The 13,200-nt window shown below is 35.4% G+C and overlaps 1 long non-coding RNA gene across 1 annotated transcript; it reads right to left on the reverse strand.

Moving 5' to 3' along the window:
• Positions 1-630: 630 nt before the first annotated feature.
• LOC114581169 lies at positions 631-1,503 on the reverse strand. Its single transcript, XR_003703031.1, has 2 exons — positions 1,110-1,503; positions 631-928 (listed from the first exon to the last, which is right to left on the reverse strand). It is a non-coding gene; the product is annotated as an uncharacterized LOC114581169 (long non-coding RNA).
• Positions 1,504-13,200: the final 11,697 nt, after the last annotated feature.

Genomic DNA, 13,200 nt, shown 5'->3' on the forward strand with positions numbered 1-13,200 from the left:
TCTAGGGTTGTCACATTCATAAACTTAAATATTGTAGTTCTTTCACTGTTTACTAAAATGTCATGATGTTATTAAAATCAATTTCCAATTAAACCATATATGATTATGATTTGAACTTATTTTCCAATGAAAAATAATTTTTCATTGGTTCCATGGAGTGCTACATGCATTGATTGGAAATAGATTGAGAAACTTATGAACTTTCAAAAATCTAGGTCAAACTTTGACCTAGATCTTTATAAATTCATAAGCTAATTGGGATTGCATAAAATAAGCTTGAGAAAATTATAGGAAATTAAATATAAGCCCTAGAATGCCTCTACCAAATCTCAGATTAAAATGATTTATATATTTTAAATTAAAAATAAAATACATTTTATTGTATAATTAAAATAACTAATACAATGTTAATAAAAAGTCTTGACCTTATTTTAAAATAAACTATATTAAATTCTGAAGAAAATAAGTCTAAGAACTATAAAAATAGTTGAAAAATTAATTTTCTACAGTTTTTTTAAAGTTCTAGGAGTTTTCTAAATTTATTTTAAAGGTTTATTACATAGCCAGTCGGCAGCACTAACTGTGCGAGTACTTTCCACATGGCGTCAGTATCCTGGACCATACAGATGGTGGCGATCAACTGATTGGATCCACTTATCTAGCACGATATTGGATTCATACATTGGATCTACCGTGGGTTTGATCTAACGATTAAGATCAAATCGCACGGTATATCAAAACAAAGAAAATTGGATGGCCATCTTAAACCCCGCAGATTGAAACGGACTGTGTTATTCAGTCGGATGAAGATCTAGCCATCTCATATTTTGAATGGATCAAATCAAACCATGGATATGGAGCCGTCGTGACCATTGATCTACAAAGAATAGATCCAATAGCCACAGAATTATCTTCTTCCTCCGTCAACCTATAAACCCTAGATTTATATTTTGTTTTTATTCTTGAAATAGAAAACAAAAGTATTTAAAACTCCTAACATAGGTAAAATAAGATCAAAGCGAGAATGGGGAAATAATTTCAAATCTTTTGACGTAATGTTTAGAAGGTTATTTAAGAACCTAGATAAACGCCTAGGGTTAGAGTTTTACATGCATATAGATGGTCTTTCAGGGTATAGAAAGGCTTGTTCTCCTCAGTGTAAGTTCCTCTATGACTTTATAAAACAAACGAAGCTCAGAAGATGTCTAAAAAATGATTTGCAGTGACTGGGATGGAGTTTTCCTTGATCCTTCGCTTTTCACGTCACCGACAGCTTCCAAACAGTGAGAAATCAGTGGGAGGATAGAGAGAAACTCATGGGAATCAAAAGCAAAATGCCAAGAGCTATGGGAATCGAATGGAGTGAGTGTTTGGTAAGAATGAGTGCTTTTGTTATTTGGCCCCATTCTAACTACAGGAGCTTGCTTGGATGATCTAGATGCTTCAACCATAAAGTTCTTCTTCTTAGAGCCACTCAAGGATAATAGTTTAGGGGTTGAGAACATGTGTCCCTGGTTGTTAGAGTGCCAGGAAATAAGCTGGATAGGTGAGGACAGTGAGTTATCCTTATCACGTGCATGGGGGGACCACGAGGTGAGCTTGAGCTGAGCTTATAACTGGATTGGGTTGCGTTGAGTCTTAGGAAGCTTCTAGTGCTATTTTGATTAGGCTAAGTGAGCTGGGTAAGATTATTTTGGAGGATAAATTTCTTTTGAAGTGGTTTGACCATGAATGGTCCTTTAAGGTGTTTGATGACTAAATTTACTAGTCAATGTGTCAAGCTAATTGAAATGGCACTTAAGTGGTGTATATATACGATTAAGATTACTTGGAAAGAGTTTGAAGGCATGAATTTAATGTACGAGCAAAATAATTTATATAGATATGGTTTGACCCCACACGGTGGTTTACCAAGTCAAACCACCCATGATGTAACTCAAAGTAGGTTTAGGTATATTTAAAATCATACATTGGAGTGATTTGCAAAGATTCTTGAAGGATATATCTATTATATAAGAGAAAGGACCTTTCTATAGTGGGGTTTGAACATTCTGTTTGAGTTGGCCGAGTCAAACCAACTCATTGGCTTGTTAGATAGATTTAAAACATAGATTGGAAACATTATAATAGATTAAGATGCTTGATATTATTGTATATATTGAAGTTTTTTAATTTGACCGATTTTGACTAGTGATGAGTATAATTGACTCTGTTAACTATTGACTTTGTCAAGGTGACTAGTTAAGTCCATTCTACTAGGAGAAGTGTTCACAGAGGTTTGGGTGAGTTCAGAGGCAATTTGTAATTGAGCTGGATGTAGTAGATGTGTATAGTTAGTTGAGCTAACGCAACTAGATCAAATTGATCCACCAATGGTTCATAAGCTTAATGATGGGTGTTTAGATATGTGGGGCTCCTAGTGAAATGATTTGGACTTTGATTGGGATACAAGGATCATTGCACTATACAAGGTAGTACACTAGGGTACCTAAGTATAGTGCAAGGCTGCAACTACATATAGGCATTGATTGATCAATTAAAGATAGGAGGGTTGAATGATTGATTGAGTGACTTGTTGATTGGAGTAATAATTGATTGAATGTATGATTGATAGAGCACTAGATGTAAGATTAATTGACTGGCAAGATGGTTGACAAGTGGGTGAATATCAACCTAAGATCAAAAGTTTGGAAGGTCATGATGACCTCATACAAAAATGAGGTCAACAACATCATCTTTCTTGAGTTTATTGCTTTTTTAGATGATTAAAAGAATATCAAAACATTAAAGTTATCCCTGATTTGCCAACCTTTATGAGTTTTAGATATATTAGGAGCTTCAATGGTTTAATTACCTTCTATAAAAGTTTTATTCAAAATCTTAGCACAATTCTCAACTCCATTATTGATTTCCTAAATAAAGATAAGTTTGTATGGACTTCATATATCTTAAAAAGCCTTGGAGCAATCAAACTCTCAAAAGTTAACAAAATATTTGAAGTCACTTACAATGCTTTTGGTGTAGGATTTCATTTTTATGTGCTTAAACATGAGTCTAAGGTAAATAACAAACTTGTTGATGCCCTTTCAAGAGTTTCATTTGTAGTCATGCCATTAGAATTTTAGATTCTCAGATTTAAAGGTCAAAGGATTATTTTCAATTCTGCATAAACATCAATTTGATTTATTTATTGTATATTCAAATGGATCTATACTTTCAAGCAATTAAATGATGATTATAAGGGTATCTATATAAGATTAAATTATTTTGTATCCCTAGGACTTCCAGGAGCATAATTCTTATCATGGAATTACACTATAGGGTGATAATATGACATATTGACAAGTTCAAAACTATGCAACTCAATATTATACATGCAAATAAGAAAAAAGGCACAAAGCAAAATTCGAGAAAATATTTTCCCTTTCCTATCCCTTTTAGGTATTGGGAGGACAATTTTAATAACTTTGTATTTAGCATTCCTAAAACAACTTGGGGAAATGATAGCAAATTCTTTATTGTTGATCTATTTTCCAAATTTTGTCACTTTCCTCCTTTCTCAAAATCCAATGATGCATCACATATAGCAAAGTAATTCTTTAAGGATATAGTTAGGCTTCATGGACTTCCTTATACAATTTTTCTCACTAAGATGATAAATTTATATCATATTTCTTAAAAATATTTTGAAATGTAACACTGTCCTAATATTGCCATCAACATTCCACCCTCAAACAGATGGGTAGATTAAGTTAATAAATAGGACACTAGGAAACCTCCAAAGAGGTTTCATAGGCAAGAGATTAGGTTATTTGGATTTTTACCTCCCTATGGTAGATTTTTTACACAATAATATTATTTTATAATTCACCAATAAAACAACCTTTGTGTTACAAACATATTTTTTGGATTATGATTTTGATGATAGCAAACAAATCTTGTTTCACTACGACTGCCTTTTTTCTACTGACTTTTCAGGACTCAAAGATCGGACAGAAATCAGAATCAGCTCAAGACTGGGTAGATTAGGATTGAGTCAGTTTGTAACTTTCTTTTTACTTTTTTGAGTCAATTGTAATTTCTTGAAGTGACTGATGTTAAGTAACCCTACACACACACACTTGAGAGATTTAAAACTTGTGTTTTTACTCAAATCGTCCCGAACGATATTTTATATCGTCTTGGACGATCGAGTTCAAAATAGAAGATCTAATCTGGATTTCTTAGTTAAGGCAGCCATAATTAACCGATCGTCCTGGACGATACCTGTATCAGCCAGGACGATATGCTCAATACAGAAAGAATTTGCTGCCATGATCAATTTAGGTATTCTGTATTTTTGGAAATCGGATGATCATCCTGGACGATATTACACAATTATGCCTAAATTGATCCAGGAATCAAGGAAGTAATTAAGGATAATTGATACGATCACATCGTCCTGGATGATCTATTCAAAAATCCTCAGTTGCTTCTGAATAATAAATATCGGCCAGCTCAAATTCAGGGCGATGCTCTGGACGATTTTCCTCTGATTTTAACTGATCGGCCAGAACCATCATGAGATCGTCCGGGATGATCAAGCAAAGTTTAAATCATCCAGTTTGCATTCAGGGCTATGCTCTGGCCGATCTTATAATATTTGTACTGATCGGTCAGGACGATTTCCATATCATCCTCGACGATAAAGTCGATAACTTGCAATTAATGAGCCCCTTTGAAGCTCTTCTATTTAAGAGATCTTGTTCAACATTTTTTAACATCCTTGGCTGCTATCTTGACCTGAGAAAACTTAAAGGAAAGAGAGAGAGGGAGAGAGAGAGAGAGAGGAACTTATGAGGGGGAGCTTATGAGGGGATTCACAAGGGTTGCTCCAAGCATTGTTCCACTTCTTCTTCCCTAGAGTCTCTTTTCCTTGGAAGGATTGGGAGAGGTAAGTTTCAGCAAGTGATCATGGTTCTCTACCTGCTTCAGGAGGAAGAAAAAGGAGTTGGGTTCTCTGCCTTGCCGGGTGTGGCAAAAAGGAGGTGTTTTTGTGAGGGCTTCTCCGCCTAACTGTGGGGGCTAAAGGAGAGTCACGATTGTAGTGCAATACTCAGAGGGCTCCTCCGGGGAATGGACGTAGGTCGAGTTGACCAAACCACTATAAACCCTTGTGCTCTTGTTTTTATTGCTTCCGCATTTATTTTCTTATGCGCTTGTTTTTGTGGTGATTTGGTTTGTGATAATCGTTCTTTTGGTTTTAAATAAATTTAAAATTGTGTATTACCCCCCCTCTCTTGGTTAGCCTCGGGCCAGTTCCATATGGCTTAACATCCCTAACAAACTTTCAAATGGTATCAGAGCAGAATTCATAAAAATTGAGTTTGAAAACTTTTTGAATTTTGATCTATGGCTAACTTTTGGATTCGTAATACACCGGAAGGGTATTCTATTACCCAGCCACCTTGGTTTGATAATATCCCATTTGATTTTTGGAAAACTCACATGTCTATGTTTTTATAATCTACTAATTATCACATGTGGATGCTTGTTAAGGATGGTTACACACCTCCAACTAGTAAACTTAACGGCATTACTGTTCCACTTCCGTTTAATGAATGGACTTTAGATGATAGGAATTTGTCTCAATTAATTGTAAAATGCCTTAATTGCTTTTTTTGTGCTTTAAAATCAGAAGACTACATGCGTGTTTCCACTTGCAAATCTGGTAAAGAAATATGGGATAAATTGTGTATCACTTATGCAGGCACTAATGAAGTTAAACAATCTCGTTTGAATATTCTCATGCATGACTACGAACTTTCTCGTATGAAACCTCATGAATCAATTTCTGAAATGTATACGAGATTTACTCAGATTGTTACTTCTTTGCATGCCTTAGGAAGAGAACTTTAAAACTATGAAAAAGTGAACAAGATTTTGAGATGCTTGCCTTCATTTTTTGATGCTAAAATCACTGCAATCACTGAATGTAAAGATTTGAATACGTATTCAATTGACAACTTATTTGGCTCACTCATTGCTTACGAGCAAGGAGTGAATCAAAGAAATCTTGATGCAGGTGAGAAAAGAAAAGAGAAAACAGTGGCACTGAAGGCGCACAAATCTAACTCTGATTCTTCCGGGTCTGAGAGCGATAAAATTGCCTTTATCACAAGGCAATTCAAAAGCTTTCTAAGGAAGAAGCACAAGCATCATCAAAGTTGGAGAAAATGTATGGATAATAAATCTTCTAAAAGATCTTCTGATGTTGTTTCCTTTGAATGCAGGAAGCTTGGACATGTCAGAGCAGATTGTCCTACACTTCAAGATCACATAAATAAAGAAAAGGGTGAGGAAAAACCCAAGCTCAGGAAGGACAAAAAGAGACTTCAAAAGACATTTTTGGCAGATTCTGCAACTGATTCATCGGAGACTGAACCTGAAGACGAAACAACAAACTTGTGCTTAATGGCGGAAGATCATATTGACCAAAGTGATGAAGAAGAGATATGTAAACCAACATATGATCAATTGTTTGAAATTTGTGAGAAAATTCATGCATCATACAAAAAATTTAAGAAAACTCATGCAAGTTTGAAGTTGAAACTTTTAAATTTACAAAAAGAGCATGAAATTATTCTCAAAGATCATTCTACGATCGATTCAAATCGCATGACACTACTTGATGAATTTGATGATTTAAACAAAAAGCATTCGGAATTACTTGATGAGCATGATGCATTAAATGTTTCACACACCTCACTCAAATCTGATTTGAAGAAATCTAAAAAAATAGAGCGCAACTTGATGATTGATAATAATGCTTTGGAAGATACTAATTTGAGGCTTAAAGATGAATTGGACTCAATTAAGAGAAATTGGATGACACCTGCTTTTGATCTAAAGCCAAGACCTAGGAAGAGACATTACAATCCAAACCATTTAAGAAATCCTTTTCTTGGTGTCAGATGCTTTTTATGTGGCTTGCTAGGACACATCTCACACACTTGCACTGTTCACCGTAGTAAACATTGGGTGTGGAGACCAAAATTGCATGATTCACAGTATAGCACACATGCATTACACTCTACTTTTTATGAGAAGGGACCCAAACCTATTTGGATTCCTAAGTCTAACAGTTATTGATTCTTGCAGGATTGCTCTCACCAAAGACCTCATGAGAGCATAGGATACTTGGACAAACAGAGGCTCACAGCTCATAACTGCTTAAACTTGCGGTTTAATAAATTCTTGAATTGCATTTTGATTATTATTATGTTTTGTTTTTTGTGATAGTTTTTTTTGTTATTCTAGTCGTTTTCACTTTTATTTTCTTCATGATGATTTTTCCTTGTTCTTAAACTTTGAAGATTTATGGCCAATGATTAGCATTTTTAAATCGGTTAAAGGGAGAAAACACGGTTGATGGTTTCCCTCCCTCTAACCGCCTTTTGGTGATATAGTTTTTTTTCTAAAAAAAAATGTCTATTTCATTTTAACAAATGATTTTTGAAATTAAGATCCTTTTTACCTTGCTACAATAGTCTATCTTATATATTTGATCCAAAGTTCTTATATATCTTTCAAGTTAATTGAAATCTTGCCGTTGCACTTATCATATGATTTTGATTTTCATTTTATGATTTGTTCTTCCCTATGTTAGAGAGAGAGCTCCTCTTCTCTAATATCTAGAAGATATAATCACAACTAAGAACCTTTTTAAGGGTTTGTTAAAGAGTTTTTAGCTGACAAAAATAAAAAAAAATGGCCAATGATGCTAAATTGAAAAGAAAAGTATATACACAAAAGTATATCAAAAATCAAAAGATGCTCAAAGAGCAAATCAAAGTGATAAGACGCATAAAATGAGCCCACTAAATACAAGCTATCCTCTCTTTTCAAAACTTTTTAAACTTAGAAGGACTCATGAGTTATTTGATATTTTCAAAGGATTGATTTCAAATTCCATGATAGAGATAAATTACTTTGGTATAGTATTTTATAAGATATTTTATTTGTAACCAATTTTTGAATGGATCTTCTTTTTATCCAATTTATTTTGAGTTAGACATCTTATTTTCAAAAGATAATTTTTATCCTGAAAGAAGTCCAAGCTAGGGTAAACAAGATTGAATTTTCTACCATTTTTAGATTTTGACATTGTTAACTCATTCATCGTTCAAATCTTTAAAATTTAATTATTTGAAAAATTTGTCATATGCTTGCTTTGCTAAAAAACAAATTAAAAACCAAAAACTTCATTTTTTTTCTTGTTTCTATTTGTTTTTATTGGTTTTAGTTTGTATTTATTTTTGTTTGGGGTTTTCTCTAATCATCTCAATCTTTTCTTGATTTTCAAATTCTTGCCACATCGTCCTGGCCGATACCTCTATCGTCTTAGACAATATGATAATTTCTCTTCAAAATTCCATCTGTTAAACTTTTTTGAGCCTTCTGTAACTCATCGTCCCGGTCGATACATTATCGTCCTGGATGATCCGATCGAACTCTGTTAAAATCATCTTGTTTGTCTTAGTCGATATAATTTTTGTCCTGGTCGATGCATTTATGGTCATCGTCCTGGCCGACATACTAGATCGTCCCGGATGATCCACGTGTCAGTACGTTTAAATCCTTAAAACTGGCTCCGAACGATCCATTATTTGCACAATCGTCCTGGCCGATCCACTATTCGTCCTGGATGATACACGTGGCATAGATTTAAAACGTTTTAACTTCATCCTGTATGATCAATTATTGTGCATCATCCTGGACGATACACCTAATCGGCCCGGACGATCTGCTTTTTTAACAGTCATCCATCTTGACTCCTCAGAACGATCGCCTGTGTCTAATCGTCCTGGCTGATATCTGATCGGCCTGGCTAATCGGATCACCTTTTTGACCAGTCGGCCTGTACGCAATAATTGAACCAAATCATCCTGGACGATTATGCGATCATCCTGGACAATTTTGCGATCATCCTGGACGATATGGCCGTTTCTTTAAATACAGGCCATTCCAACCATTATTTTCACCTCAAAGCTTCTTCTTATCTCATTTTTGCTTATTGATTTCTTGCTATGGCTGGTGGGAAGCGAGTCTGACAGGCTTCTGGAAGTTTCTCGAGGGACACTCTGGACCCTCGATTCAGGGAAGTGGAGGATCAAGCAGCTTACCGTCATTATAAAGAATGTGGCATCACCCTTTCTAAAACCATCAATCCTGTCCACCTTTCATATTCGGTAATGGATCTCTTTGCTCACACTTCTCTCTGTTTCATTCTTACCCTCATTGTCCCTTTTTTCTCACAACTTATGTTAGAATTTTATGCAAATCTTCATATAAATTCTACTTTCACAGCCCTGACCTCTTATGTGAATCAACGCTCGATCGAGATCACATATTAGGACTGTGCTGAATTATTGCAGCTATCCACTACCGGGGATAAGCTGCATATAACTATCTCAGATCCTGATTTTTACTGGTCCACGATAAATCATTTTCTTCGCCAGACCAACACACCCTTTCATGTTGGAGAGACTAGCTCTTTAGTCAAATATGCTAGGGCAATTCAATATGTCCTTCACACCTTCATTATTCCATAAGCTGGGGACCTAGTCCACATCACTCCTCTGCTTTCTCTGACTACCTTTTTCATCATGGCCTGGAGAGAGTTTAATGCTACTAACTTGGTTTTTTGATATATTGATCATTTAACAACTATTCGCGATCCAGGCCATAGGAGGAAACCCAACCTTGCTTAAGGACATCTCATAGCCTATATTCTTGAAACCAAATACAATCTTTAATATCCTGCTCATCACGACCTTCAGCCTCCATGCTACTCAAACAACTCTTTCAATATTCTTCACAGTACTCGTCTCCACCCAGGGGATGAGGAACCTCAGGGGGCCAAGGAGGAGGAGGCTCCCGCTCCCATTCCTGATCCTGCTCCTCTTTGCCAGAACTCATATTTTGACCAGTTAGTGGAGAGATTTGATCGTTGGGAGACCCGTTTTGACGCTTACGTTGCTGCATATGAGCATCAACATTCTGAAGACATTGCGCGCTATGAGCAGCACTACACAGAGGACTTAGCTCATTTTGACAGCTACATTACTCACCAGCAGTAGCAGCACGACTAGGATATAGCCTGGTTTAATGCTCAATTTACTACGCTAGCTAGCTACTTTCAGCAGGCTCCACCACCTACAACTCCATCTGATGATCAGGATACCTCATTTATGATGTTTTAGTTTCTATTTTTTGTGGATTACTTTCTATATTGTGTTTTTAGTTGCTTTAGTTTGTATTTTTAGTTTTCTCCTCCTTTTTGAGATGTCAAAAGGGGGAGTAGTATGTTTGTACTTGCTCTTGAAGTATGTTTGTACTTGTTCTATTCAAAAATTTGAAAGCTTGTTTAGTTTTGCATTATTGTTTTAGAATTGATTATCGATATGTTTGCCATCATCGAAAAGGGGGAGATTGTTACAAACATATTTTTTGGATTATAATTTTTATGATAGCAAATAAATCATGTTTCACTACGACTGCCTTTTTTCTACTGACTTTTCAGGACTCAAAGATCGGACAGAAATCGGAATCAGCTCAAGACTGGGTAGAGTAGGATTGAGTCAGTCTATAATTTTCTTTTTTGAGTCAATTGTAATTGCTTGAAGTGAATTATGTTAAGTAACCCTACACACACATACTTGAGAGATTTATAACTTGTGTTTTTACTCACATTGTCCCGGACGATATTTTATATCGTCCTGGACGATCGAGTTAAAAATAGAAGATCTAATCAAGATTTCTTAGTTAAGGCAGCCATAATTAACCGATCGGCCTGGATGATACCTGTATCGGCTAGGAAGATATGCTCAATACAGAAAGAATTTTCCACCATGATCAATTTAGGTATTCTGTATTTTTGGAAATTGTATGATCGGCTTGGACGATATTACACAATTATGTCTAAGTTGATCCAGGAATCAAGGAAGTAATTAAGGATAATTGATACGATCACATCATCCTAGACGATCGCAGGATCGACCAAGATGATCTATTCAAAAACCCTTAGTTTGCTTCTGGACGATAAATATCGGCCAGCTCAAATTCAAGGCGATGCTCTAGACGATTTTCCTCTGATTTAAACTGATTGGCCAGGATGATCGTGAGATCGTCTGGGATGATCAAGAAAATTTTAAATCATCCAGTTTGCATTCAAGGCGATGCTCTGACCGATCTTATGAGATTTGTACTGATCGGTCAGGATGATTTCCATATCGTCCTAGGCGATAAAGTCGGCAACTTGTAATTAATGAGCCCCTTTGAAGCTCTTCTATTTAAGAGCTCTTGTTCAATATTTTTGAACAACCTTGGTTGTTGTCTTGACCTGAGAAAACCTGAAGGAGAGATAGAGAGAGGGAGAGAGAGAGAGGATCTTATGAGGGGGAGCTTGTGAGGGGATTCACATGGGTTGCTCCAAGCATTGTTCCACTTCTTCTTCCCTAGAGTCTCTTGTCCTTGGAAGGGTTGGGAGAGGAAAGTTTCAGCAAGTGATCGTGGTTCTCTGCCTGCTTCAGGAGGAAGCAAAAGGAGTTGGGTTCTCTGCCTTGCCGGGTGTGGCAAAAAGGAGGTGTTTTTGTGAGGGCTTCTCTGCCTAGCTGTGGGGGCTAAAGGAGAGTCACGATTATAGTGCAATACTCAGAGGGCGCCTCTGAGGAGTGGACGTAGGTCAAGTTGACCGAACCACTATAAACCCTTGTGTTCTTGTTTTTACTGCTTCCGCATGTATTTTCTTCCCCGCTTGTTTTTGTGGTGATTTGGTTTGTGATAATCGCGTTCTTTTGGTTTTAAAGAAATTTTTAAATACCAATTCACCCCCCCCTCTTGGTTAGCCTCAGGCCAGTTCTATAGGGCTTAACATCCCTAACGAACTTTCACTTTGAAATAATTTATGGCTACAACTTAATGAAATCAATTAATCTTGCTAGCATACCAAAAAATTCATTTTTTTATTTATTATTAACTTTTGAAAACTATTTTTAAAGCCTCCATGATAAGGTTAGGTAAAATTAAAAGTGACTGATATAATATATGTTGATGTAAGAAATAAAGAAAACTTTAATGAATACTATATTAAAGTTCTTAATTTCATTAGGATCCAATTTGTGAGATATACCTACTTAAAAATTAAAAATTTATAGGTAAGGAAAATTGAACCATTTGAGAATATTAGGAAGCTTGGCAGAAATGTATATATTCTTGAATGTCCAAAATACCTTTTTATTACCCTATTTTTAATTTAGAGAATTTGATATTAAATAAAAGAGTTAGTGAACCTCCACATGTGTATGATGACACTCTTATAAGAAGACAAAGTCTTCACTTGCAGGTGTGTAACCAATATTTTTCATTTGAGGATAATCAAATCATTAAAATGAGGAGCCAACAAATCAAGAAGGAGCTTGAGTCTCTTTTAAGGTGGAAGGATAAACCACCTATATAGGATATTTAGGTTACCAAACCTAACTTTGATAAGCTAGCACTAAAGCTTATGGATTATTATGTTGACAATAAATATTCAAAGAAATGTTCTTAAAGGCCAAAAGAAGTTGATGAGGCATAAGATGCTTATTAAGAAGAGATGGACTAAGCACTAGAGCTTAGAGCACGAAGGATGTTGATAAGATGCAAGGACCAAGAACTAGGAGAAAAAAACTAATAAACATAACTTTATTTTTATACTTATGTATGTGTTAAATATTGTACAAGAGTATGTCTTGGTGATTTTGAGCTCTAGCAAAACTTAAAATATGAAATCAAAAAAAAAATTATATAAATTTTGAAATTTTGAAATATGGGTTTTAAAATCTTGGAGGGAGTGGCTAATTCCTTAAGGTCCAATATTTAACTCAATGAATTAATTCAAATTTTTAATGGTCCTATGTTTAGTTGGTTGGCTAAAGAACGATGGATAACTATAGAAAGCAACACTTTCTCTCCTACACTAGAGTGGCCAGCACCTCAATATTTCCTTTTTTCCTCCTTTATGTGTGTTGGTGGAATTTTGAAAACATGTTTTGAAAATATTGGTTTTCTTTGGGCATTTTAAAATTGAGATTAAATTCTAATTCTAGAAGTCGAATCAACTCGTTCGGAAGAGTATATCACCCCGAAGGACGAAAATAAAATTCCATAACGGTGTTC

The sequence above is a fragment of the Dendrobium catenatum genome, unplaced genomic scaffold, assembly GCF_001605985.2.
Source record: "Dendrobium catenatum unplaced genomic scaffold, ASM160598v2 fragScaff_scaffold_142, whole genome shotgun sequence".
Lineage (NCBI taxonomy): Eukaryota > Viridiplantae > Streptophyta > Magnoliopsida > Asparagales > Orchidaceae > Dendrobium > Dendrobium catenatum.